The sequence below is a fragment of the Acipenser ruthenus genome, unplaced genomic scaffold (assembly GCF_902713425.1).
Source record: "Acipenser ruthenus unplaced genomic scaffold, fAciRut3.2 maternal haplotype, whole genome shotgun sequence".
Classification (NCBI taxonomy): Eukaryota; Metazoa; Chordata; class Actinopteri; order Acipenseriformes; family Acipenseridae; genus Acipenser; species Acipenser ruthenus.
The window spans coordinates 1-19097 of record NW_026708627.1 but is presented as its reverse complement, the minus strand read 5'-3'; the positions used below and the strand labels follow the sequence as shown (position 1 = coordinate 19097).

At 43.8% G+C, this 19097-nt stretch overlaps 47 non-coding genes and 38 pseudogenes across 47 annotated transcripts; all 85 read left to right on the top strand.

Annotated features, from left to right (window-relative positions):
- The first annotated feature begins 95 nt into the window (after positions 1-95).
- On the top strand, positions 96-223 carry LOC131734922 (5S ribosomal RNA; annotated as a pseudogene).
- A 101-nt stretch (positions 224-324) lies between these two features.
- On the top strand, positions 325-433 carry LOC131734879 (5S ribosomal RNA; annotated as a pseudogene).
- A 113-nt stretch (positions 434-546) lies between these two features.
- Positions 547-665, top strand: LOC131734945 (5S ribosomal RNA). Its single transcript, XR_009327188.1, has one exon. It is a non-coding gene; the product is annotated as a 5S ribosomal RNA (ribosomal RNA).
- Positions 666-765: 100 nt separating this feature from the next.
- Positions 766-885, top strand: LOC131734834 (5S ribosomal RNA). Its single transcript, XR_009327163.1, has one exon. It is a non-coding gene; the product is annotated as a 5S ribosomal RNA (ribosomal RNA).
- A 99-nt stretch (positions 886-984) lies between these two features.
- LOC131734859 (5S ribosomal RNA) lies at positions 985-1103 on the top strand (annotated as a pseudogene).
- Positions 1104-1203: 100 nt separating this feature from the next.
- On the top strand, positions 1204-1312 carry LOC131734915 (5S ribosomal RNA; annotated as a pseudogene).
- Positions 1313-1426: 114 nt separating this feature from the next.
- LOC131734944 (5S ribosomal RNA) lies at positions 1427-1545 on the top strand. Its single transcript, XR_009327187.1, has one exon. It is a non-coding gene; the product is annotated as a 5S ribosomal RNA (ribosomal RNA).
- Positions 1546-1645: 100 nt separating this feature from the next.
- LOC131734896 (5S ribosomal RNA) lies at positions 1646-1765 on the top strand (annotated as a pseudogene).
- A 114-nt stretch (positions 1766-1879) lies between these two features.
- On the top strand, positions 1880-1998 carry LOC131734943 (5S ribosomal RNA). The gene has a single exon (XR_009327186.1). It is a non-coding gene; the product is annotated as a 5S ribosomal RNA (ribosomal RNA).
- A 100-nt stretch (positions 1999-2098) lies between these two features.
- Positions 2099-2217, top strand: LOC131734942 (5S ribosomal RNA). The gene has a single exon (XR_009327184.1). It is a non-coding gene; the product is annotated as a 5S ribosomal RNA (ribosomal RNA).
- A 100-nt stretch (positions 2218-2317) lies between these two features.
- Positions 2318-2446, top strand: LOC131734893 (5S ribosomal RNA; annotated as a pseudogene).
- A 114-nt stretch (positions 2447-2560) lies between these two features.
- LOC131734805 (5S ribosomal RNA) lies at positions 2561-2679 on the top strand. Its single transcript, XR_009327134.1, has one exon. It is a non-coding gene; the product is annotated as a 5S ribosomal RNA (ribosomal RNA).
- A 100-nt stretch (positions 2680-2779) lies between these two features.
- LOC131734857 (5S ribosomal RNA) lies at positions 2780-2908 on the top strand (annotated as a pseudogene).
- Positions 2909-3008: 100 nt separating this feature from the next.
- LOC131734878 (5S ribosomal RNA) lies at positions 3009-3117 on the top strand (annotated as a pseudogene).
- Positions 3118-3217: 100 nt separating this feature from the next.
- Positions 3218-3336, top strand: LOC131734941 (5S ribosomal RNA). Its single transcript, XR_009327183.1, has one exon. It is a non-coding gene; the product is annotated as a 5S ribosomal RNA (ribosomal RNA).
- Positions 3337-3450: 114 nt separating this feature from the next.
- LOC131734840 (5S ribosomal RNA) lies at positions 3451-3569 on the top strand. The gene has a single exon (XR_009327164.1). It is a non-coding gene; the product is annotated as a 5S ribosomal RNA (ribosomal RNA).
- Positions 3570-3669: 100 nt separating this feature from the next.
- On the top strand, positions 3670-3778 carry LOC131734877 (5S ribosomal RNA; annotated as a pseudogene).
- Positions 3779-3878: 100 nt separating this feature from the next.
- On the top strand, positions 3879-3987 carry LOC131734876 (5S ribosomal RNA; annotated as a pseudogene).
- A 114-nt stretch (positions 3988-4101) lies between these two features.
- On the top strand, positions 4102-4220 carry LOC131734794 (5S ribosomal RNA). Its single transcript, XR_009327123.1, has one exon. It is a non-coding gene; the product is annotated as a 5S ribosomal RNA (ribosomal RNA).
- Positions 4221-4334: 114 nt separating this feature from the next.
- On the top strand, positions 4335-4453 carry LOC131734832 (5S ribosomal RNA). Its single transcript, XR_009327161.1, has one exon. It is a non-coding gene; the product is annotated as a 5S ribosomal RNA (ribosomal RNA).
- Positions 4454-4553: 100 nt separating this feature from the next.
- LOC131734812 (5S ribosomal RNA) lies at positions 4554-4672 on the top strand. The gene has a single exon (XR_009327141.1). It is a non-coding gene; the product is annotated as a 5S ribosomal RNA (ribosomal RNA).
- Positions 4673-4786: 114 nt separating this feature from the next.
- Positions 4787-4895, top strand: LOC131734875 (5S ribosomal RNA; annotated as a pseudogene).
- Positions 4896-4995: 100 nt separating this feature from the next.
- LOC131734940 (5S ribosomal RNA) lies at positions 4996-5114 on the top strand. The gene has a single exon (XR_009327182.1). It is a non-coding gene; the product is annotated as a 5S ribosomal RNA (ribosomal RNA).
- Positions 5115-5228: 114 nt separating this feature from the next.
- On the top strand, positions 5229-5337 carry LOC131734873 (5S ribosomal RNA; annotated as a pseudogene).
- Positions 5338-5437: 100 nt separating this feature from the next.
- Positions 5438-5556, top strand: LOC131734939 (5S ribosomal RNA). The gene has a single exon (XR_009327181.1). It is a non-coding gene; the product is annotated as a 5S ribosomal RNA (ribosomal RNA).
- A 114-nt stretch (positions 5557-5670) lies between these two features.
- On the top strand, positions 5671-5779 carry LOC131734902 (5S ribosomal RNA; annotated as a pseudogene).
- A 100-nt stretch (positions 5780-5879) lies between these two features.
- LOC131734872 (5S ribosomal RNA) lies at positions 5880-5988 on the top strand (annotated as a pseudogene).
- Positions 5989-6088: 100 nt separating this feature from the next.
- On the top strand, positions 6089-6197 carry LOC131734909 (5S ribosomal RNA; annotated as a pseudogene).
- Positions 6198-6297: 100 nt separating this feature from the next.
- Positions 6298-6416, top strand: LOC131734937 (5S ribosomal RNA). Its single transcript, XR_009327179.1, has one exon. It is a non-coding gene; the product is annotated as a 5S ribosomal RNA (ribosomal RNA).
- Positions 6417-6530: 114 nt separating this feature from the next.
- Positions 6531-6649, top strand: LOC131734828 (5S ribosomal RNA). Its single transcript, XR_009327157.1, has one exon. It is a non-coding gene; the product is annotated as a 5S ribosomal RNA (ribosomal RNA).
- Positions 6650-6749: 100 nt separating this feature from the next.
- LOC131734790 (5S ribosomal RNA) lies at positions 6750-6868 on the top strand. Its single transcript, XR_009327119.1, has one exon. It is a non-coding gene; the product is annotated as a 5S ribosomal RNA (ribosomal RNA).
- A 100-nt stretch (positions 6869-6968) lies between these two features.
- Positions 6969-7077, top strand: LOC131734901 (5S ribosomal RNA; annotated as a pseudogene).
- Positions 7078-7191: 114 nt separating this feature from the next.
- On the top strand, positions 7192-7310 carry LOC131734787 (5S ribosomal RNA). Its single transcript, XR_009327116.1, has one exon. It is a non-coding gene; the product is annotated as a 5S ribosomal RNA (ribosomal RNA).
- A 100-nt stretch (positions 7311-7410) lies between these two features.
- LOC131734910 (5S ribosomal RNA) lies at positions 7411-7519 on the top strand (annotated as a pseudogene).
- Positions 7520-7619: 100 nt separating this feature from the next.
- On the top strand, positions 7620-7738 carry LOC131734936 (5S ribosomal RNA). The gene has a single exon (XR_009327178.1). It is a non-coding gene; the product is annotated as a 5S ribosomal RNA (ribosomal RNA).
- Positions 7739-7852: 114 nt separating this feature from the next.
- On the top strand, positions 7853-7971 carry LOC131734935 (5S ribosomal RNA). The gene has a single exon (XR_009327177.1). It is a non-coding gene; the product is annotated as a 5S ribosomal RNA (ribosomal RNA).
- A 100-nt stretch (positions 7972-8071) lies between these two features.
- On the top strand, positions 8072-8190 carry LOC131734816 (5S ribosomal RNA). The gene has a single exon (XR_009327145.1). It is a non-coding gene; the product is annotated as a 5S ribosomal RNA (ribosomal RNA).
- Positions 8191-8290: 100 nt separating this feature from the next.
- On the top strand, positions 8291-8409 carry LOC131734796 (5S ribosomal RNA). The gene has a single exon (XR_009327125.1). It is a non-coding gene; the product is annotated as a 5S ribosomal RNA (ribosomal RNA).
- Positions 8410-8523: 114 nt separating this feature from the next.
- LOC131734779 (5S ribosomal RNA) lies at positions 8524-8642 on the top strand. The gene has a single exon (XR_009327108.1). It is a non-coding gene; the product is annotated as a 5S ribosomal RNA (ribosomal RNA).
- A 100-nt stretch (positions 8643-8742) lies between these two features.
- On the top strand, positions 8743-8861 carry LOC131734934 (5S ribosomal RNA). The gene has a single exon (XR_009327176.1). It is a non-coding gene; the product is annotated as a 5S ribosomal RNA (ribosomal RNA).
- A 114-nt stretch (positions 8862-8975) lies between these two features.
- On the top strand, positions 8976-9094 carry LOC131734856 (5S ribosomal RNA; annotated as a pseudogene).
- Positions 9095-9194: 100 nt separating this feature from the next.
- Positions 9195-9313, top strand: LOC131734822 (5S ribosomal RNA). The gene has a single exon (XR_009327151.1). It is a non-coding gene; the product is annotated as a 5S ribosomal RNA (ribosomal RNA).
- Positions 9314-9427: 114 nt separating this feature from the next.
- Positions 9428-9536, top strand: LOC131734929 (5S ribosomal RNA; annotated as a pseudogene).
- Positions 9537-9636: 100 nt separating this feature from the next.
- On the top strand, positions 9637-9745 carry LOC131734900 (5S ribosomal RNA; annotated as a pseudogene).
- Positions 9746-9859: 114 nt separating this feature from the next.
- LOC131734871 (5S ribosomal RNA) lies at positions 9860-9968 on the top strand (annotated as a pseudogene).
- Positions 9969-10068: 100 nt separating this feature from the next.
- Positions 10069-10187, top strand: LOC131734819 (5S ribosomal RNA). The gene has a single exon (XR_009327148.1). It is a non-coding gene; the product is annotated as a 5S ribosomal RNA (ribosomal RNA).
- Positions 10188-10287: 100 nt separating this feature from the next.
- Positions 10288-10406, top strand: LOC131734800 (5S ribosomal RNA). Its single transcript, XR_009327129.1, has one exon. It is a non-coding gene; the product is annotated as a 5S ribosomal RNA (ribosomal RNA).
- Positions 10407-10520: 114 nt separating this feature from the next.
- On the top strand, positions 10521-10639 carry LOC131734807 (5S ribosomal RNA). Its single transcript, XR_009327136.1, has one exon. It is a non-coding gene; the product is annotated as a 5S ribosomal RNA (ribosomal RNA).
- A 114-nt stretch (positions 10640-10753) lies between these two features.
- On the top strand, positions 10754-10872 carry LOC131734933 (5S ribosomal RNA). The gene has a single exon (XR_009327175.1). It is a non-coding gene; the product is annotated as a 5S ribosomal RNA (ribosomal RNA).
- A 114-nt stretch (positions 10873-10986) lies between these two features.
- LOC131734920 (5S ribosomal RNA) lies at positions 10987-11095 on the top strand (annotated as a pseudogene).
- A 100-nt stretch (positions 11096-11195) lies between these two features.
- LOC131734791 (5S ribosomal RNA) lies at positions 11196-11314 on the top strand. The gene has a single exon (XR_009327120.1). It is a non-coding gene; the product is annotated as a 5S ribosomal RNA (ribosomal RNA).
- A 112-nt stretch (positions 11315-11426) lies between these two features.
- LOC131734927 (5S ribosomal RNA) lies at positions 11427-11535 on the top strand (annotated as a pseudogene).
- Positions 11536-11649: 114 nt separating this feature from the next.
- LOC131734899 (5S ribosomal RNA) lies at positions 11650-11758 on the top strand (annotated as a pseudogene).
- Positions 11759-11858: 100 nt separating this feature from the next.
- LOC131734923 (5S ribosomal RNA) lies at positions 11859-11967 on the top strand (annotated as a pseudogene).
- Positions 11968-12081: 114 nt separating this feature from the next.
- Positions 12082-12190, top strand: LOC131734870 (5S ribosomal RNA; annotated as a pseudogene).
- A 114-nt stretch (positions 12191-12304) lies between these two features.
- LOC131734932 (5S ribosomal RNA) lies at positions 12305-12423 on the top strand. The gene has a single exon (XR_009327174.1). It is a non-coding gene; the product is annotated as a 5S ribosomal RNA (ribosomal RNA).
- Positions 12424-12523: 100 nt separating this feature from the next.
- Positions 12524-12642, top strand: LOC131734930 (5S ribosomal RNA). The gene has a single exon (XR_009327173.1). It is a non-coding gene; the product is annotated as a 5S ribosomal RNA (ribosomal RNA).
- A 100-nt stretch (positions 12643-12742) lies between these two features.
- LOC131734821 (5S ribosomal RNA) lies at positions 12743-12861 on the top strand. Its single transcript, XR_009327150.1, has one exon. It is a non-coding gene; the product is annotated as a 5S ribosomal RNA (ribosomal RNA).
- Positions 12862-12975: 114 nt separating this feature from the next.
- On the top strand, positions 12976-13104 carry LOC131734864 (5S ribosomal RNA; annotated as a pseudogene).
- A 114-nt stretch (positions 13105-13218) lies between these two features.
- LOC131734799 (5S ribosomal RNA) lies at positions 13219-13337 on the top strand. The gene has a single exon (XR_009327128.1). It is a non-coding gene; the product is annotated as a 5S ribosomal RNA (ribosomal RNA).
- Positions 13338-13437: 100 nt separating this feature from the next.
- LOC131734919 (5S ribosomal RNA) lies at positions 13438-13556 on the top strand. Its single transcript, XR_009327172.1, has one exon. It is a non-coding gene; the product is annotated as a 5S ribosomal RNA (ribosomal RNA).
- Positions 13557-13670: 114 nt separating this feature from the next.
- LOC131734908 (5S ribosomal RNA) lies at positions 13671-13789 on the top strand. Its single transcript, XR_009327171.1, has one exon. It is a non-coding gene; the product is annotated as a 5S ribosomal RNA (ribosomal RNA).
- Positions 13790-13889: 100 nt separating this feature from the next.
- On the top strand, positions 13890-14008 carry LOC131734897 (5S ribosomal RNA). Its single transcript, XR_009327170.1, has one exon. It is a non-coding gene; the product is annotated as a 5S ribosomal RNA (ribosomal RNA).
- Positions 14009-14108: 100 nt separating this feature from the next.
- LOC131734833 (5S ribosomal RNA) lies at positions 14109-14227 on the top strand. Its single transcript, XR_009327162.1, has one exon. It is a non-coding gene; the product is annotated as a 5S ribosomal RNA (ribosomal RNA).
- A 114-nt stretch (positions 14228-14341) lies between these two features.
- LOC131734817 (5S ribosomal RNA) lies at positions 14342-14460 on the top strand. The gene has a single exon (XR_009327146.1). It is a non-coding gene; the product is annotated as a 5S ribosomal RNA (ribosomal RNA).
- A 114-nt stretch (positions 14461-14574) lies between these two features.
- Positions 14575-14683, top strand: LOC131734869 (5S ribosomal RNA; annotated as a pseudogene).
- A 114-nt stretch (positions 14684-14797) lies between these two features.
- LOC131734846 (5S ribosomal RNA) lies at positions 14798-14916 on the top strand (annotated as a pseudogene).
- A 100-nt stretch (positions 14917-15016) lies between these two features.
- LOC131734850 (5S ribosomal RNA) lies at positions 15017-15135 on the top strand (annotated as a pseudogene).
- Positions 15136-15249: 114 nt separating this feature from the next.
- Positions 15250-15358, top strand: LOC131734868 (5S ribosomal RNA; annotated as a pseudogene).
- A 114-nt stretch (positions 15359-15472) lies between these two features.
- LOC131734811 (5S ribosomal RNA) lies at positions 15473-15591 on the top strand. The gene has a single exon (XR_009327140.1). It is a non-coding gene; the product is annotated as a 5S ribosomal RNA (ribosomal RNA).
- Positions 15592-15691: 100 nt separating this feature from the next.
- Positions 15692-15800, top strand: LOC131734866 (5S ribosomal RNA; annotated as a pseudogene).
- A 114-nt stretch (positions 15801-15914) lies between these two features.
- Positions 15915-16033, top strand: LOC131734825 (5S ribosomal RNA). Its single transcript, XR_009327154.1, has one exon. It is a non-coding gene; the product is annotated as a 5S ribosomal RNA (ribosomal RNA).
- Positions 16034-16133: 100 nt separating this feature from the next.
- Positions 16134-16242, top strand: LOC131734931 (5S ribosomal RNA; annotated as a pseudogene).
- Positions 16243-16356: 114 nt separating this feature from the next.
- LOC131734865 (5S ribosomal RNA) lies at positions 16357-16465 on the top strand (annotated as a pseudogene).
- A 100-nt stretch (positions 16466-16565) lies between these two features.
- Positions 16566-16674, top strand: LOC131734928 (5S ribosomal RNA; annotated as a pseudogene).
- A 114-nt stretch (positions 16675-16788) lies between these two features.
- On the top strand, positions 16789-16907 carry LOC131734841 (5S ribosomal RNA; annotated as a pseudogene).
- A 100-nt stretch (positions 16908-17007) lies between these two features.
- LOC131734885 (5S ribosomal RNA) lies at positions 17008-17126 on the top strand. The gene has a single exon (XR_009327168.1). It is a non-coding gene; the product is annotated as a 5S ribosomal RNA (ribosomal RNA).
- Positions 17127-17240: 114 nt separating this feature from the next.
- On the top strand, positions 17241-17359 carry LOC131734788 (5S ribosomal RNA). Its single transcript, XR_009327117.1, has one exon. It is a non-coding gene; the product is annotated as a 5S ribosomal RNA (ribosomal RNA).
- Positions 17360-17473: 114 nt separating this feature from the next.
- LOC131734861 (5S ribosomal RNA) lies at positions 17474-17602 on the top strand (annotated as a pseudogene).
- Positions 17603-17716: 114 nt separating this feature from the next.
- Positions 17717-17835, top strand: LOC131734829 (5S ribosomal RNA). Its single transcript, XR_009327158.1, has one exon. It is a non-coding gene; the product is annotated as a 5S ribosomal RNA (ribosomal RNA).
- A 114-nt stretch (positions 17836-17949) lies between these two features.
- LOC131734874 (5S ribosomal RNA) lies at positions 17950-18068 on the top strand. Its single transcript, XR_009327167.1, has one exon. It is a non-coding gene; the product is annotated as a 5S ribosomal RNA (ribosomal RNA).
- A 100-nt stretch (positions 18069-18168) lies between these two features.
- LOC131734898 (5S ribosomal RNA) lies at positions 18169-18277 on the top strand (annotated as a pseudogene).
- Positions 18278-18377: 100 nt separating this feature from the next.
- On the top strand, positions 18378-18496 carry LOC131734862 (5S ribosomal RNA). The gene has a single exon (XR_009327166.1). It is a non-coding gene; the product is annotated as a 5S ribosomal RNA (ribosomal RNA).
- Positions 18497-18610: 114 nt separating this feature from the next.
- Positions 18611-18729, top strand: LOC131734851 (5S ribosomal RNA). The gene has a single exon (XR_009327165.1). It is a non-coding gene; the product is annotated as a 5S ribosomal RNA (ribosomal RNA).
- Positions 18730-18829: 100 nt separating this feature from the next.
- Positions 18830-18948, top strand: LOC131734786 (5S ribosomal RNA). Its single transcript, XR_009327115.1, has one exon. It is a non-coding gene; the product is annotated as a 5S ribosomal RNA (ribosomal RNA).
- The last annotated feature ends 149 nt before the right edge of the window (positions 18949-19097 follow it).

Genomic DNA, 19097 nt, shown 5'->3' with positions numbered 1-19097 from the left:
TTTTACAATTGAAATGTGTGGAGGCCAAAAGGAAATTTTGGAGGAATCACCCCCAGCTCACTAAACATGAAAGTCATGAAAGCAGAAATGCAATCGCCTGCGGCCACACCACCTTGAATAAGCCTGATCTCGCCTGATCTCGTCTGATCTCAGAAGCTAAGCAATGTTGGCTTGGTTAGTACATGGATGGGAGACCACCTGGGAATATCAAGTGCTGCAGGCATTACATTTTTACAATTGAAATGTGTGGAGGACAAAAGGAAATTTTGGAGGAATCACCCCCAGCTCACTAAACATAAAAGTCATGAAAGCAAAAATGCATTCGCCTGCGGCCACACCACCTTGAATAAGCCTGATCTCAGAAGCTAAGCAATGTTGGGCTTGGTTAGTACTTGGATGGGAGACCACCTGGGAATATCAAGTGCTGCAGGCATTACATTTTTGTAATTACATTTTACAATTGAAATGTGTGGAGGCCAAAAGGAAATTTTGGAGGAATCACCCCAGCTCACTAAACATAAAAGTCATGTAAGCCGAAATGAAATCGCCTGCGGCCACACCACCTTGAATAAGCCTGATCTCGTCTGATCTCAGAAGCTAAGCAATGTTGGGCTTGGTTAGTACTTGGATGGGAGACCACCTGGGAATATCAAGTGCTGCAGGCATTACATTTTACAATTGAAATGTGTGGAGGACAAAAGGAAATTTTGGAGGAATCACCCCCAGCTCACTAAACATAAAAGTCATGAAAGCAGAAATGCAATCGCCTGCGGCCACCACCACCTTGAATAAGCCTGATCTCGTCTGATCTCAGAAGCTAAGCAATGTTGGGCTTGGTTAGTACTTGGATGGGAGACCACCTGGGAATATCAAGTGCTGCAGGCATTACATTTTACAATTGAAATGTGTGGAGGACAAAAGGAAATTTTGGAGGAATCACCCCCAGCTCCTAAACATAAAAGTCATGAAAGCAGGAATGCAATCGCCTGCGGCCACCACACCTTGAATAAGCCTGATCTCGCCTGATCTCAGAAGCTAAGCAATGTTGAGCTTGGTTAGTACTTGGATGGGAGACCACCTGGGAATATCAAGTGCTGCAGGCATTACATTTTACAATTGAAATGTGTGGAGGACAAAAGGAAATTTTGGAGGAATCACCCCCAGCTCACTAAACATAAAAGTCATGAAAGCAGAAACGCAATCGCCTGCGGCCACACCACCTTGAATAAGTCTGATCTCAGAAGCTAAGCAATGTTGGGCTTGGTTAGTACTTGGATGGGAGACCACCTGGGAATATCAAGTGCTGCAGGCATTACATTTTTGTAATTACATTTTACAATTGAAATGTGTGGAGGCCAAAAGGAAATTTTGGAGGAATCACCCCCAGCTCACTAAACATAAAAGTCATGAAAGCAGAAATGCAATCGCCTGCGGCCACACCACCTTGAATAAGCCTGATCTCGTCTGATCTCAGAAGCTAAGCAATGTTGGGCTTGGTTAGTACTTGGATGGGAGACCACCTGGGAATATCAAGTGCTGCAGGCATTACATTTTACAATTGAAATGTGTGGAGGACAAAAGGAAATTTTGGAGGAATCACCCCCAGCTCCTTAAACATAAAAGTCATGAAAGCAGGAATGCAATCGCCTGCGGCCACACCACCTTGAATAAGCCTGATCTCGCCTGATCTCAGAAGCTAAGCAATGTTGAGCTTGGTTAGTAACTTGGATGGGAGACCACCTGGGAATATCAAGTGCTGCAGGCATTACATTTTTGTAATGACATTTTAACAATTGAAATGTGTGGAGGCCAAAAGGAAATTTTGGAGAATCACCCCCAGCTCACTAAACATAAAAGTCATGAAAGCAGAAATGCAATCGCCTGCGGCCACACCACCTTGAATAAGCCTGATCTCGTCTGATCTCAGAAGCTAAGCAATGTTGGGCTTGGTTAGTACTTGGATGGGAGACCACCTGGGAATATCAAGTGCTGCAGGCATTACATTTTACAATTGAAATGTGTGGAGGCCAAAAGGAAATTTTGGAGGAATCACCCCCAGCTCACTAAACATAAAAGTCATGAAAGCAGAAATGCAATCGCCTGCGGCCACACCACCTTGAATAAGCCTGATCTCGTCTGATCTCAGAAGCTAAGCAATGTTGGGCTTGGTTAGTACTTGGATGGGAGACCACCTGGGAATATCAAGTGCTGCAGGCATTACATTTTACAATTGAAATGTGTGGAGGACAAAAGGAAATTTTGGAGGAATCACCCCCAGCTCCCTAAACATAAAAGTCATGAAAGCAGAAATGCAATCGCCTGCGGCCACACCACCTTGAATAAGCCTGATCTCGCCTGATCTCGCCTGATCTCAGAAGCTAAGCAATGTTGGGCTTGGTTAGTACTTGGATGGGAGACCACCTGGTAATATCAAGTGCTGCAGGCATTACATTTTTGTAATTACATTTTACAATTGAAATGTGTGGAGGCCAAAAGGAAATTTTGGAGGAATCACCCCCAGCTCACTAAACATAAAAGTCATGAAAGCAGAAATGCAATCGCCTGCGGCCACACCACCTTGAATAAGCCTGATCTCGTCTGATTTCAGAAGCTAAGCAATGTTGGGCTTGGTTAGTACTTGGATGGGAGACCACCTGGGAATATCAAGTGCTGCAGGCATTACATTTTACAATTGAAATGTGTGGAGGCCAAAAGGAAATTTTGGAGGAATCACCCCCAGCTCACTAAACATGAAAGTCATGAAAGCAGAAATGCAATCGCCTGCGGCCACACCACCTTGAATAAGCCTGATCTCGCCTGATCTCGTCTGATCTCAGAAGCTAAGCAATGTTGGGCTTGGTTAGTACATGGATGGGAGACCACCTGGGAATATCAAGTGCTGCAGGCATTACATTTTACAATTGAAATGTGTGGAGGCCAAAAGGTAATTTTGGAGGAATCACCCCCAGCTCACTAAACATAAAAGTCATGAAAGCAGAAATGCAATCGCCTGCGGCCACACCACCTTGAATAAGCCTGATCTCAGAAGCTAAGCAATGTTGGGCTTGGTTAGTACTTGGATGGGAGACCACCTGGGAATATCAAGTGCTGCAGGCATTACATTTTACAATTGAAATGTGTGGTGGACAAAAGGAAATTTTGGAGGAATCACCCCCAGCTCACTAAACATAAAAGTCATGAAAGCAGAAATGCAATCGCCTGCGGCCACACCACCTTGAATAAGCCTGATCTCGTCTGATCTCAGAAGCTAAGCAATGTTGGGCTTGGTTAGTACTTGGATGGGAGACCACCTGGGAATATCAAGTGCTGCAGGCATTACATTTTTGTAATTACATTTTACAATTGAAATGTGTGGAGGCCAAAAGGAAATTTTGGAGGAATCACCCCCAGCTCACTAAACATAAAAGTCATGAAAGCAGAAATGCAATCGCCTGCGGCCACACCACCTTGAATAAGCCTGATCTCGTCTGATCTCAGAAGCTAAGCAATGTTGGGCTTGGTTAGTACTTGGATGGGAGACCACCTGGGAATATCAAGTGCCGCAGGCATTACATTTTACAATTGAAATGTGTGGAGGACAAAAGGAAATTTTGGAGGAATCACCCCCAGCTCACTAAACATAAAAGTCATGAAAGCAGAAATGCAATCGCCTGCGGCCACACCACCTTGAATAAGCCTGATCTCAGAAGCTAAGCAATGTTGGGCTTGGTTAGTACTTGGATGGGAGACCACCTGGGAATATCAAGTGCTGCAGGCATTACATTTTACAATTGAAATGTGTGGAGGACAAAAGGAAATTTTGGAGGAATCACCCCCAGCTCACTAAACATAAAAGTCATGAAAGCAGAAATGCAATCGCCTGCGGCCACACCACCTTGAATAAGCCTGATCTCAGAAGCTAAGCAATGTTGGGCTTGGTTAGTACTTGGATGGGAGACCACCTGGGAATATCAAGTGCTGCAGGCATTACATTTTTGTAATTACATTTTACAATTGAAATGTGTGGAGGACAAAAGGAAATTTTGGAGGAATCACCCCCAGCTCACTAAACATGAAAGTCATGAAAGCAGAAATGCAATCGCCTGCGGCCACACCACCTTGAATAAGCTTGATCTCGTCTGATCTCAGAAGCTAAGCAATGTTGGGCTTGGTTAGTACTTGGATGGGAGACCACCTGGGAATATCAAGTGCTGCAGGCATTACATTTTTGTAATTACATTTTACAATTGAAATGTGTGGAGGCCAAAAGGAAATTTTGGAGGAATCACCCCCAGCTCACTAAACATAAAAGTCATGAAAGCAGAAATGCAATCGCCTGCGGCCACACCACCTTGAATAAGCCTGATCTCGTCTGATCTCAGAAGCCAAGCAATGTTGGGCTTGGTTAGTACTTGGATAGGAGACCACCTGGGAATATCAAGTGCTGCAGGCATTACATTTTACAATTGAAATGTGTGGAGGACAAAAGGAAATTTTGGAGGAATCACCCCCAGCTCCCTAAACATAAAAGTCATGAAAGCAGAAATGCAATCGCCTGCGGCCACACCACCTTGAATAAGCCTGATCTCGCCTGATCTCAGAAGCTAAGCAATGTTGGGCTTGGTTAGTACTTGGATGGGAGACCACCTGGGAATATCAAGTGCTGCAGGCATTACATTTTTGTAATTACATTTTACAATTGAAATGTGTGGAGGCCAAAAGGAAATTTTGGAGGAATCACCCCCAGCTCACTAAACATAAAAGTCATGAAAGCAGAAATGCAATCGCCTGCGGCCACACCACCTTGAATAAGCCTGATCTCAGAAGCTAAGCAATGTTGGGCTTGGTTAGTACTTGGATGGGAGACCACCTGGGAATATCAAGTGCTGCAGGCATTACATTTTACAATTGAAATGTGTGGAGGACAAAAGGAAATTTTGGAGGAATCACCCCCAGCTCATTAAACATAAAAGTCATGAAAGCAGAAATGCAATCGCCTGCGGCCACACCACCTTGAATAAGCCTGATCTCGTCTGATCTCAGAAGCTAAGCAATGTTGGGCTTGGTTAGTACTTGGATGGGAGACCACCTGGGAATATCAAGTGCTGCAGGCATTACATTTTTGTAATTACATTTTACAATTGAAATGTGTGGAGGACAAAAGGAAATTTTGGAGGAATCACCCCCAGCTCACTAAACATAAAAGTCATGAAAGCAGAAATGCAATCGCCTGCGGCCACACCACCTTGAATAAGCCTGATCTCAGAAGCTAAGCAATGTTGGGCTTGGTTAGTACTTGGATGGGAGACCACCTGGGAATATCAAGTGCTGCAGGCATTACATTTTACAATTGAAATGTGTGGAGGACAAAAGGAAATTTTGGAGGAATCACCCCCAGCTCACTAAACATAAAAGTCATGAAAGCAGAAATGCAATCGCCTGCGGCCACACCACCTTGAATAAGCCTGATCTCGTCTGATCTCAGAAGCTAAGCAATGTTGGGCTTGGTTAGTACTTGGATGGGAGACCACCTGGGAATATCAAGTGCTGCAGGCATTACATTTTTGTAATTACATTTTACAATTGAAATGTGTGGAGGCCAAAAGGAAATTTTGGAGGAATCACCCCCAGCTCACTAAACATAAAAGTCATGAAAGCAGAAATGCAATCGCCTGCGGCCACACCACCTTGAATAAGCCTGATCTCAGAAGCTAAGCAATGTTGGGCTTGGTTAGTACTTGGATGGGAGACCACCTGGGAATAGCAAGTGCTGCAGGCATTACATTTTACAATTGAAATGTGTTGAGGACAAAAGGAAATTTTGGAGGAATCACCCCCAGCTCACTAAACATAAAAGTCATGAAAGCAGAAATGCAATCGCCTGCGGCCACACCACCTTGAATAAGCCTGATCTCAGAAGCTAAGCAATGTTGGGCTTGGTTAGTACTTGGATGGGAGACCACCTGGGAATATCAAGTGCTGCAGGCATTACATTTTACAATTGAAATGTGTGGAGGACAAAAGGAAATTTTGGAGGAATCACCCCCAGCTCACTAAACATAAAAGTCATGAAAGCAGAAATGCAATCGCCAGCGGCCACACCACCTTGAATAAGCCTGATCTCAGAAGCTAAGCAATGTTGGGCTTGGTTAGTACTTGGATGGGAGACCACCTGGGAATATCAAGTGCTGCAGGCATTACATTTTACAATTGAAATGTGTGGAGGACAAAAGGAAATTTTGGAGGAATCACCCCCAGCTCACTAAACATAAAAGTCATGAAAGCAGAAATGCAATCGCCTGCGGCCACACCACCTTGAATAAGCCTGATCTCGTCTGATCTCAGAAGCTAAGCAATGTTGGGCTTGGTTAGTACTTGGATGGGAGACCACCTGGGAATATCAAGTGCTGCAGGCATTACATTTTTGTAATTACATTTTACAATTGAAATGTGTGGAGGACAAAAGGAAATTTTGGAGGAATCACCCCCAGCTCCCTAAACATAAAAGTCATGAAAGCAGAAATGCAATCGCCTGCGGCCACACCACCTTGAATAAGCCTGATCTCGTCTGATCTCAGAAGCTAAGCAGTGTTGGGCTTGGTTAGTACTTGGATAGGAGACCACCTGGGAATATCAAGTGCTGCAGGCATTACATTTTACAATTGAAATGTGTGGAGGACAAAAGGAAATTTTGGAGGAATCACCCCCAGCTCCCTAAACATAAAAGTCATGAAAGCAGAAATGCAATCGCCTGCGGCCACACCACCTTGAATAAGCCTGATCTCGTCTGATCTCAGAAGCTAAGCAGTGTTGGGCTTGGTTAGTACTTGGATGGGAGACCACCTGGGAATATCAAGTGCTGCAGGCATTACATTTTACAATTGAAATGTGTGGAGGACAAAAGGAAATTTTGGAGGAATCACCCCCAGCTCACTAAACATAAAAGTCATGAAAGCAGAAATGCAATCGCCTGCGGCCACACCACCTTGAATAAGCCTGATCTCAGAAGCTAAGCAATGATGGGCTTGGTTAGTACTTGGATGGGAGACCACCTGGGAATATCAAGTGCTGCAGGCATTACATTTTTGTAATTACATTTTACAATTGAAATGTGTGGAGGACAAAAGGAAATTTTGGAGGAATCACCCCCAGCTCACTAAACATAAAAGTCATGAAAGCAGAAATGCAATCGCCTGCGGCCACACCACCTTGAATAAGCCTGATCACGTCTGATCTCAGAAGCTAAGCAATGTTGGGCTTGGTTAGTACTTGGATGGGAGACCACCTGGGAATATCAAGTGCTGCAGGCATTACATTTTACAATTGAAATGTGTGGAGGACAAAAGGAAATTTTGGAGGAATCACCCCCAGCTCACTAAACATAAAAGTCATGAAAGCAGAAATGCAATTGCCTGCGGCCACACCACCTTGTATAAGCCTGATCTCAGAAGCTAAGCAGTGTTGGGCTTGGTTAGTACTTGGATGGGAGACCACCTGGGAATATCAAGTGCTGCAGGCATTACATTTTACAATTGAAATGTGTGGAGGACAAAAGGAAATTTTGGAGGAATCACCCCCAGCTCCCTAAACATAAAAGTCATGAAAGCAGAAATGCAATCGCCTGCGGCCACACCACCTTGAATAAGCCTGATCTCGTCTGATCTCAGAAGCTAAGCAATGTTGGGCTTGGTTAGTACTTGGATGGGAGACCACCTGGGAATATCAAGTGCTGCAGGCATTACATTTTTGTAATTACATTTTACAATTGAAATGTGTGGAGGACAAAAGGAAATTTTGGAGGAATCACCCCCAGCTCACTAAACATAAAAGTCATGAAAGCAGAAATGCAATCGCCTGCGGCCACACCACCTTGAATAAGCCTGATCTCGTCTGATCTCAGAAGCTAAGCAATGTTGGGCTTGGTTAGTACTTGGATGGGAGACCACCTGGGAATATCAAGTGCTGCAGGCATTACATTTTACAATTGAAATGTGTGGAGGACAAAAGTTAATTTTGGAGGAATCACCCCCAGCTCACTAAACATAAAAGTCATGAAAGCAGAAATGCAATCGCCTGCGGCCACACCACCTTGAATAAGCCTGATCTCGTCTGATCTCAGAAGCTAAGCAATGTTGGGCTTGGTTAGTACTTGGATGGGAGACCACCTGGAAATATCAAGTGCTGCAGGCATTACATTTTACAATTGAAATGTGTGGAGGACAAAAGGAAATTTTGGAGGAATCACCCCCAGCTCACTAAACATAAAAGTCATGAAAGCAGAAATGCATTTGCCTGCGGCCACACCACCTTGAATAAGCCTGATCTCGTCTGATCTCAGAAGTTAAGCAATGTTGGGCTTGGTTAGTACTTGGATGGGAGACCACCTGGGAATATCAAGTGCTGCAGGCATTACATTTTTGTAATTACATTTTACAATTGAAATGTGTGGAGGACAAAAGGAAATTTTGGAGGAATCACCCCCAGCTCACTAAACATAAAAGTCATGAAAGCATAAATGCAATCGCCTGCGGCCACACCACCTTGAATACGCCTGATCTCGTCTGATCTCAGAAGCTAAGCAATGTTGGGCTTGGTTAGTACTTGGATGGGAGACCACCTGGGAATATCAAGTGCTGCAGGCATTACATTTTACAATTGAAATGTGTGGAGGACAAAAAGAAATTTTGGAGGACTCACCCCCAGCTCACTAAACATAAAAGTCATGAAAGCAGAAATGCAATCGCCTGCGGCCACACCACCTTGAATAAGCCTGATCTCGTCTGATCTCAGAAGCTAAGCAATGTTGGGCTTGGTTAGTACTTGGATGGGAGACCACCTGGGAATATCAAGTGCTGCAGGCATTACATTTTTGTAATTACATTTTCCAATTGAAATGTGTGGAGGACAAAAGGAAATTTTGGAGGAATCACCCCCAGCTCACTAAACATAAAAGTCATGAAAGCAGAAATGCAATCGTCTACGGCCACACCACCTTGAATAAGCCTGATCTCGTCTGATCTCATAAGCTAAGCAATGTTGGGCTTGGTTAGTACTTGGATGGGAGACCACCTGGGAATATCAAGTGCTGCAGGCATTACATTTTACAATTGAAATGTGTGGAGGACAAAAGGAAATTTTGGAGGAATCACCCCCAGCTCACTAAACATAAAAGTCATGAAAGCAGAAATGCAATCGCCTGCGGCCACACCACCTTGAATAAGCCTGATCTCGTCTGATCTCATAAGCTAAGCAATGTTGGGCTTGGTTAGTACTTGGATGGGAGACCACCTGGGAATATCAAGTGCTGCAGGCATTACATTTTTGTAATTACATTTTACAATTGAAATGTGTGGAGGACAAAAGGAAATTTTGGAGGAATCACCCCCAGCTCACTAAACATAAAAGTCATGAAAGCAGAAATGCAATCGCCTGCGGCCACACCACCTTGAATAAGCCTGATCTCCGAAGCTAAGCAATGTTGGGCTTGGTTAGTACTTGGATGGGAGGCCACCTGGGAATATCAAGTGCTGCAGGCATTACATTTTACAATTGAAATGTGTGGAGGACAAAAGGAAATTTTGGAGGAATCACCCCCAGCTCACTAAACATAAAAGTCATGAAAGCAGAAATGCAATCGCCTGTGGCCACACCACCTTGAATAAGCCTGATCTCAGAAGCTAAGCAATGTTGGGCTTGGTTAGTACTTGGATGGGAGACCACCTGGGAATATCAAGTGCTGCAGGCATTACATTTTTGTAATTACATTTTACAATTGAAATGTGTGGAGGACAAAAGGTAATTTTGGAGGAATCACCCCCAGCTCACTAAACATAAAAGTCATGAAAGCAGAAATGCAATCGCCTGCGGCCACACCACCTTGAATAAGCCTGATCTCAGAAGCTAAGCAATGTTGGGCTTGGTTAGTACTTGGATGGGAGACCACCTGGGAATATCAAGTGCTGCAGGCATTACATTTTACAATTGAAATGTGTGGAGGACAAAAGGAAATTTTTGAGGAATCACCCCCAGCTCACTAAACATAAAAGTCATGAAAGCAGAAATGCAATCGCCTGCGGCCACACCACCTTGAATAAGCCTGATCTCGTCGGATCTCAGAAGCTAAGCAATGTTGGGCTTGGTTAGTACTTGGATGGGAGACCACCTAGGAATATCAAGTGCTGCAGGCATTACATTTTACAATTGAAATGTGTGGAGGACAAAAGGAAATTTTGGAGGAATCACCCCCAGCTCACTAAACATAAAAGTCATGAAAGCAGAAATGCAACCGCCTGCGGCCACACCACCTTGAATAAGCCTGATCTCGTCTGATCTCAGAAGCTAAGCAATGTTGGGCTTGGTTAGTACTTGGATGGGAGACCACCTGGGAATATCAAGTACTGCAGGCATTACATTTTTGTAATTACATTTTACAATTGAAATGTGTGGAGGACAAAAGGAAATTTTGGAGGAATCACCCCCAGCTCACTAAACATAAAAGTCATGAAAGCAGAAATGCAATCGCCTGCGGCCACACCACCTTGAATAAGCCTGATCTCATCTGATCTCAGAAGCTAAGCAATGTTGGGCTTGGTTAGTACTTGGATGGGAGACCACCTGGGAATATCAAGTGCTGCAGGCATTACATTTTTGTAATTACATTTTACAATTGAAATGTGTGGAAGACAAAAGGAAATTTTGGAGGAATCACCCCCAGCTCCCTAAACATAAAAGTCATGAAAGCAGAAATGCAATCGCCTGCGGCCACACCACCTTGAATAAGCCTGATCTCGTCTGATCTCAGAAGCTAAGCAATGTTGGGCTTGGTTAGTACTTGGATGGGAGACCACCTGGGAATATCAAGTGCTGCAGGCATTACATTTTTGTAATTACATTTTACAATTGATATGTGTGGAGGACAAAAGGAAATTTTGGAGGAATCACCCCCAGCTCACTAAACATAAAAGTCATGAAAGCAGAAATGCAATCGCCTGCGGCCACACCACCTTGAATAAGCCTGATCTCAGAAGCTAAGCAGTGTTGGGCTTGGTTAGTACTTGGATGGGAGACCACCAGGGAATATCAAGTGCTGCAGGCATTACATTTTACAATTGAAATGTGTGGAGGCCAAAGGGAAATTTTGGAGGAATCACCCCCAGCTCACTAAACATAAAAGTCATGAAAGCAGAAATGCAATCGCCTGCGGCCACACCACCTTGAATAAGCCTGATCTCGTCTGATCTCAGAAGCTAAGCAATGTTGGGCTTGGTTAGTACTTGGATGGGAAACCACCTGGGAATATCAAGTGCTGCAGGCATTACATTTTTGTAATTACATTTTACAATTGAAATGTGTGGGACAAAAGGAAATTTTGGAGGATTCACCCCCAGCTCACTAAACATAAAAGTCATGAAAGCAGAAATGCAATCACCTGCGGCCACACCACCTTGAATAAGTCTGATCTCAGAAGCTAAGCAATGTTGGGCTTGGTTAGTACTTGGATGGGAGACCACCTGGGAATATCAAGTGCTGCAGGCATTACATTTTTGTAATTACATTTTCCAATTGAAATGTGTGGAGGACAAAAGGAAATTTTGGAGGAATCACCCCCAGCTCACTAAACATAAAAGTCATGAAAGCAGAAATGCAATCGCCTGCGGCCACACCACCTTGAATAAGCCTGATCTCAGAAGCTAAGCAGTGTTGGGCTTGGTTAGTACTTGGATGGGAGACCACCTGGGAATATCAAGTGCTGCAGGCATTACATTTTACAATTGAAATGTGTGGAGGACAAAAGGAAATTTTGGAGGAATCACCCCCAGCTCCCTAAACATAAAAGTCATGAAAGCAGAAATGCAATCGCCTGCGGCCACACCACCTTGAATAAGCCTGATCTCAGAAGCTAAGCAATGTTGGGCTTGGTTAGTACTTGGATGGGTGACCACCTGGGAATATCAATTGCTGCAGGCATTACATTTTTGTAATTACATTTTACAATTGAAATGTGTGGACGACAAAAGGAAATTTTGGAGGAATCACCCCCAGCTCACTAAACATAAAAGTCATGAAAGCAGAAATGCAATCGCCTGCGGCCACACCACCTTGAATAAGCCTGATCTCAGAAGCTAAGCAATGTTGGGCTTGGTTAGTACTTGGATGGGAGACCACCTGGGAATATCAAGTGCTGCAGGCATTACATTTTTGTAATTACATTTTACAATTGAAATGTGTGGAGGACAAAAGGAAATTTTGGAGGATTCACCCCCAGCTCACTAAACATAAAAGTCATGAAAGCAGGAATGCAATCGCCTGCGGCCACACCACCTTGAATAAGCCTGATCTCGTCTGATCTCAGAAGCTAAGCAATGTTGGGCTTGGTTAGTACTTGGATGGGAGACCACCTGGGAATATCAAGTGCTGCAGGCATTACATTTTACAATTGAAATGTGTGGAGGACAAAAGGAAATTTTGGAGGAATCACCCCCAGCTCACTAAACATAAAAGTCATGAAAGCAGAAATGCAATCGCCTGCGGCCACACCACCTTGAATAAGCCTGATCTCGTCTGATCTCAGAAGCTAAGCAATGTTGGGCTTGGTTAGTACTTGGATGGGAGACCACCTGGGAATATCAAGTGCTGCAGGCATTACATTTTACAATTGATATGTGTGGAGGACAAAAGGAAATTTTGGAGGATTCACCCCCAGCTCACTAAACATAAAAGTCATGAAAGCAGAAAAGCAATCGCCTGCAGCCACACCACCTTGAATAAGCCTGATCTCGTCTGATCTCCGAAGCTAAGCAATGTTGGGCTTGGTTAGTACTTGGATGGGAGACCACCTGGGAATATCAAGTGCTGCAGGCATTACATTTTTGTAATTACATTTTACAATTGAAATGTGTGGAGGACAAAAGGAAATTTTGGAGGATTCACCCCCATCTCACTAAACATAAAAGTCATGAAAGCAGAAATGCAATCGCCTGCGGCCACACCACCTTGAATAAGCCTGATCTCGCCTGATCTCGTCTGATCTCAGAAGCTAAGCAATATTGGGCTTGGTTAGTACTTGGATGGTAGACCACCTGGGAATATCAAGTGCTGCAGGCATTACATTTTTGTAATTACATTTTACAATTGAAATGTGTGGAGGACAAAAGGAAATTTTGGAGGAATCACCCCCAGCTCACTAAAAATAAAAGTCATGAAAGCAGAAATGCAATCGCCTGCGGTCACACCACCTTGATTAAGCCTGATCTCGTCTGATCTCAGAAGCTAAGCAATGTTGGGCTTGGTTAGTACTTGGATGGGAGACCACCTGGGAATATCAAGTGCTGCAGGCATTACATTTTACAATTGAAATGTGTGGAGGACAAAAGGAAATTTTGGAGGAATCACCCCCAGCTCACTAAACATAAAAGTCATGAAAGCAGTAATGCAATCGCCTGCGGCCACACCACCTTGAATAAGCCTGATCTCGTCTGATCTCAGAAGCTAAGCAATGTTGGGCTTGGTTAGTACTTGGATGGGAGACCACCTGGGAATATCAAGTGCTGCAGGCATTACATTTTTGTAATTACATTTTACAATTGAAATGTGTGGAGGACAAAAGGAAATTTTGGAGGAATCACCCCCAGCTCACTAAACATAAAAGTCATGAAAGCAGAAATGCAATCGCCTGCGGCCACACCACCTTGAATAAGCCTGATCTCGTCTGATCTCAGAAGCTAAGCAATGTTGGGCTTGGTTAGTACTTGGATGGGAGACCACCTGGGAATATCAAGTGCTGCAGGCATTACATTTTACAATTGAAATGTGTGGAGGACAAAAGGAAATTTTGGAGGAATCACCCCCAGCTCACTAAACATAAAAGTCATGAAAGCAGAAATGCAATCGCCTGCGGCCACACCACCTTGAATAAGCCTGATCTCGTCTGATCTCAGAAGCTAAGCAATGTTGGGCTTGGTTAGTACTTGGATGGGAGACCACCTGGGAATATCAAGTGCTGCAGGCATTACATTTTACAATTGATATGTGTGGAGGACAAAAGGAAATTTTGGAGGATTCACCCCCAGCTCACTAAACATAAAAGTCATGAAAGCAGAAAAGCAATCGCCTGCGGCCACACCACCTTGAATAAGCCTGATCTCGTCTGATCTCCGACGCTAAGCAATGTTGGGCTTGGTTAGTACTTGGATGGGAGACCACCTGGGAATATCAAGTGCTGCAGGCATTACATTTTTGTAATTACATTTTACAATTGAAATGTGTGGAGGACAAAAGGAAATTTTGGAGGATTCACCCCCAGCTCACTAAACATAAAAGTCATGAAAGCAGAAATGCAATCGCCTGCGGCCACACCACCTTGAATAAGCCTGATCTCGTCTGATCTCAGAAGCTAAGCAATATTGGGCTTGGTTAGTACTTGGATGGGAGACCACCTGGGAATATCAAGTGCTGCAGGCATTACATTTTTGTAATTACATTTTACAATTGAAATGTGTGGAGGACAAAAGGAAATTTTGGAGGAATCACCCCCAGCTCACTAAACATAAAAGTCATGAAAGCAGAAATGCAATCGCCTGCGGCCACACCACCTTGAATAAGCCTGATCTCAGAAGCTAAGCAATGTTGGGCTTGGTTAGTACTTGGATGGGAGACCACCTGGGAATATCAAGTGCTGCAGGCATTACATTTTTGTAATTACATTTTACAATTGAAATGTGTGGAGGACAAAAGGAAATTTTGGAGGAATCACCCCCAGCTCCCTAAACATAAAAGTCATGAAAGCAGAAATGCAATCGCCTGCGGCCACACCACCTTGATTAAGCCTGATCTCGCCTGATCTCAGAAGCTAAGCAATGTTGGGCTTAGTTAGTACTTGGATGGGAGACCACCTGGGAATATCAAGTGCTGCAGGCATTACATTTTACAATTGATATGTGTGGAGGACAAAAGGAAATTTTGGAGGATTCACCCCCAGCTCACTAAACATAAAAGTCATGAAAGCAGAAAAGCAATCGCCTTCGGCCACACCACTTTGAATAAGCCTGATCTCGTCTGATCTCTGAAGCTAAGCAATGTTGGGCTTGGTTAGTACTTGGATGGGAGACCACCTAGGAATATCAAGTGCTGCAGGCATTACATTTTTGTAATTACATTTTACAATTGAAATGTGTGGAGGACAAAAGGAAATTTTGGAGGAATCACCCCCAGCTCACTAAACATAAAAGTCATGAAAGCAGAAATGCAATCGCCTGCGGCCACACCACCTTGAATAAGCCTGATCTCAGAAGCTAAGCAATGTTGGGCTTGGTTAGTACTTGGATGGGAGACCACCTGGGAATATCAAGTGCTGCAGGCATTACATTTTTGTAATTACATTTTACAATTGAAATGTGTGGAGGACAAAAGGAAATTTTGGAGGAATCACCCCCAGCTCACTAAACATAAAAGTCATGAAAGCAGAAATGCAATCGCCTGCGGCCACACCACCTTGAATAAGCCTGATCTCGCCTGATCTCAGAAGCTAAGCAATGTTGGGCTTGGTTAGTACTTGGATGGGAGACCACCTGGGAATATCAAGTGCTGCAGGCATTACATTTTACAATTGAAATGTGTGGAGGACAAAAGGAAATTTTGGAGGAATCACCCCCAGCTCACTAAACATAAAAGTCATGAAAGCAGAAATGCAATCGCCTGCGGCCACACCACCTTGAATAAGCCTGATCTCAGAAGCTAAGCAATGTTGGGCTTGGTTAGTACTTGGATGGGAGACCACCTGGGAATATCAAGTGCTGCAGGCATTACATTTTTGTAATTACATTTTACAATTGAAATGTGTGGAGGACAAAAGGAAATTTTGGAGGAATCACCCCCAGCTCCCTAAACATAAAAGTCATGAAAGCAGAAATGCAATCGCCTGCGGCCACACCACCTTGATTAAGCCTGATCTCGCCTGATCTCAGAAGCTAAGCAATGTTGGGCTTGGTTAGTACTTGGATGGGAGACCACCTGGGAATATCAAGTGCTGCAGGCATTACATTTTACAATTGATATGTGTGGAGGACAAAAGGAAATTTTGGAGGATTCACCCCCAGCTCACTAAACATAAAAGTCATGAAAGCAGAAAAGCAATCGCCTGCTGCCACACCACCTTGAATAAGCCTGATCTCTGAAGCTAAGCAATGTTGGGCTTGGTTAGTACTTGGATGGGAAACCACCTAGGAATATCAAGTGCTGCAGGCATTACATTTTTGTAATTACATTTTACAATTGAAATGTGTGGAGGACAAAAGGAAATTTTGGAGGAATCACCCCCAGCTCACTAAACATAAAAGTCATGAAAGCAGAAATGCAATCGCCTGCGGCCACACCACCTTGAATAAGCCTGATCTCAGAAGCTAAGCAATGTTGGGCTTGGTTAGTACTTGGATGGGAGACCACCTGGGAATATCAAGTGCTGCAGGCATTACATTATACAATTGAAATATGTGGAGGACAAAAGGAAATTTTGGAGGAATCACCCCCAGCTCACTAAACATAAAAGTCATGAAAGCAGAAACGCAATCGCCTGCGGCCACACCACCTTGAATAAGTCTGATCTCAGAAGCTAAGCAATGTTGGGCTTGGTTAGTACTTGGATGGGAGACTACCTGGGAATATCAAGTGCTGCAGGCATTACATTTTTGTAATTACATTTTACAATTGAAATGTGTGGAGGACAAAAGGAAATTTTGGAGGAATCACCCCCAGCTCACTAAACATAAAAGTCATGACAGCAGAAATGCAATCGCCTGTGGCCACACCACCTTGAATAAGCCTGATCTCGTCTGATCTCAGAAGCTAAGCAATGTTGGGCTTGGTTAGTACTTGGATGGGAGACCACCTGTGAATATCAAGTGCTGCACGCATTACATTTTACAATTGAAATGTGTGGAGGACAAAAGGAAATTTTGGAGGAATCACCCCCAGCTCACTAAACATAAAAGTCATGAAAGCAGAAATGCAATCGCCTGCGGCCACACCACCTTGAATAAGCCTGATCTCGTCTGATCTCAGAAGCTAAGCAATGTTGGGCTTGGTTAGTACTTGGATGGGAGACCACCTGGGAATATCAAGTGCTGCAGGCATTACATTTTTGTAATTACATTTTACAATTGAAATGTGTGGAGGACAAAAGGAAATTTTGGAGGACTCACCCCCAGCTCACTAAACATAAAAGTCATGAAAGCAGAAATGCAATCGCCTGCGGCCACACCACCTTGAATAACCCTGATCTCGTCTGATCTCAGAAGCTAAGCAATGTTGGGCTTGGTTAGTACTTGGATGGGAGACCACCTGGGAATATCAAGTGCTGCAGGCATTACATTTTTGTAATTACATTTTACAATTGAAATGTGTGGAGGACAAAAGGAAATTTTGGAGGAATCACCCCCAGCTCACTAAACATAAAAGTCATAAAAGCAGAAATGCAATCACCTGCGGCCACACCACCTTGAATAAGCCTGATCTCGTCTGATCTCGTCTGATCTCAGAAGCCAAGCAATGTTGGGCTTGGTTAGTACTTGGATGGGAGACCACCTGGGAATATCAAGTGCTGCAGGCATTACATTTTTGTAATTACATTTTACAATTGAAATGTGTGGAGGACAAAAGGATATTTTGGAGGAATCACCCCCAGCTCACTAAACATAAAAGTCATGAAAGCAGAAATGCAACCGCCTGCGGCCACACCACCTTGAATAAGCCTGATCTCGTCTGATCTCAGAAGCTAAGCAATGTTGGGCTTGGTTAGTACTTGGATGGGAGACCACCTGGGAATATCAAGTGCTGCAGGCTTAACATTTTTGTAATTACATTTTACAATTGAAATGTGTGTAGGACAAAAGGAAATTTTGGAGGAATCACCCCCAGCTCACTAAACATAAAAGTCATGAAAGCAGAAATGCAATCGCCTGCGGCCACACCACCTTGAATAAGCCTGATCTCGTCTGATCTCAGAAGCTAAGCAATGTTGGGCTTGGTTAGTACTTGGATGGGAGACCACCTGGGAATATCAAGTGCTGCAGGCATTACATTTTACAATTGAAATGTGTGGAGGACAAAAGGAAATTTTGGAGGAATCACCCCCAGCTCACTAAACATAAAAGTCATGAAAGCAGAAATGCAATCGCCTGCGGCCACACCACCTTGAATAAGCCTGATCTCAGAAGCTAAGCAGTGTTGGGCTTGGTTAGTACTTGGATGGGAGACCACCTGGGAATATCAAGTGCTGCAGGCATTACATTTTACAATTGAAATGTGTGGAGGACAAAAGGAAATTTTGGAGGAATCACCCCCAGCTCACTAAACATAAAAGTCATGAAAGCAGAAATGCAATCGCCTGCGGCCACACCACCTTGAATAAGCCTGATCTCGTCTGATCTCAGAAGCTAAGCAATGTTGGGCTTGGTTAGTACTTGGATGGGAGACCACCTGGGAATATCAAGTGCTGCAGGCATTACATTTTTGTAATTACATTTTACAATTGAAATGTGTGGAGGACAAAAGGAAATTTTGGAGGAATCACCCCCAGCTCACTAAACATAAAAGTCATGAAAGCAGAAGTGCAATCGCCTGCGGCCACACCACCTTGAATAAGCCTGATCTCGTCTGATCTCAGAAGCTAAGCAATGTTGGGCTTGGTTAGTACTTGGATGGGAGACCACCTGGGAATATCAAGTGCTGCAGGCATTACATTTTACAATTGAAATGTGTGGAGGACAAAAGGAAATTTTGGAGGAATCACCCCCAGCTCACTAAACATAAAAGTCATGAAAGCAGAAATGCAATCGCCTGCGGCCACACCACCTTGAATAAGCCTGATCTCGTCTGATCTCAGAAGCTAAGCAATGTTGGGCTTGGTTAGTACTTAGATGGGAGACCACCTGGGAATATCAAGTGCTGCAGGCATTACATTTTACAATTGAAATGTGTGGAGGACAAAAGGAAATTTTGGAGGAATCACCCCCAGCTCACTAAACATAAAAGTCATGAAAGCAGAAATGCAATCGCCTGCGGCCACACCACCTTGAATAAGCCTGATCTCGTCTGATCTCAGA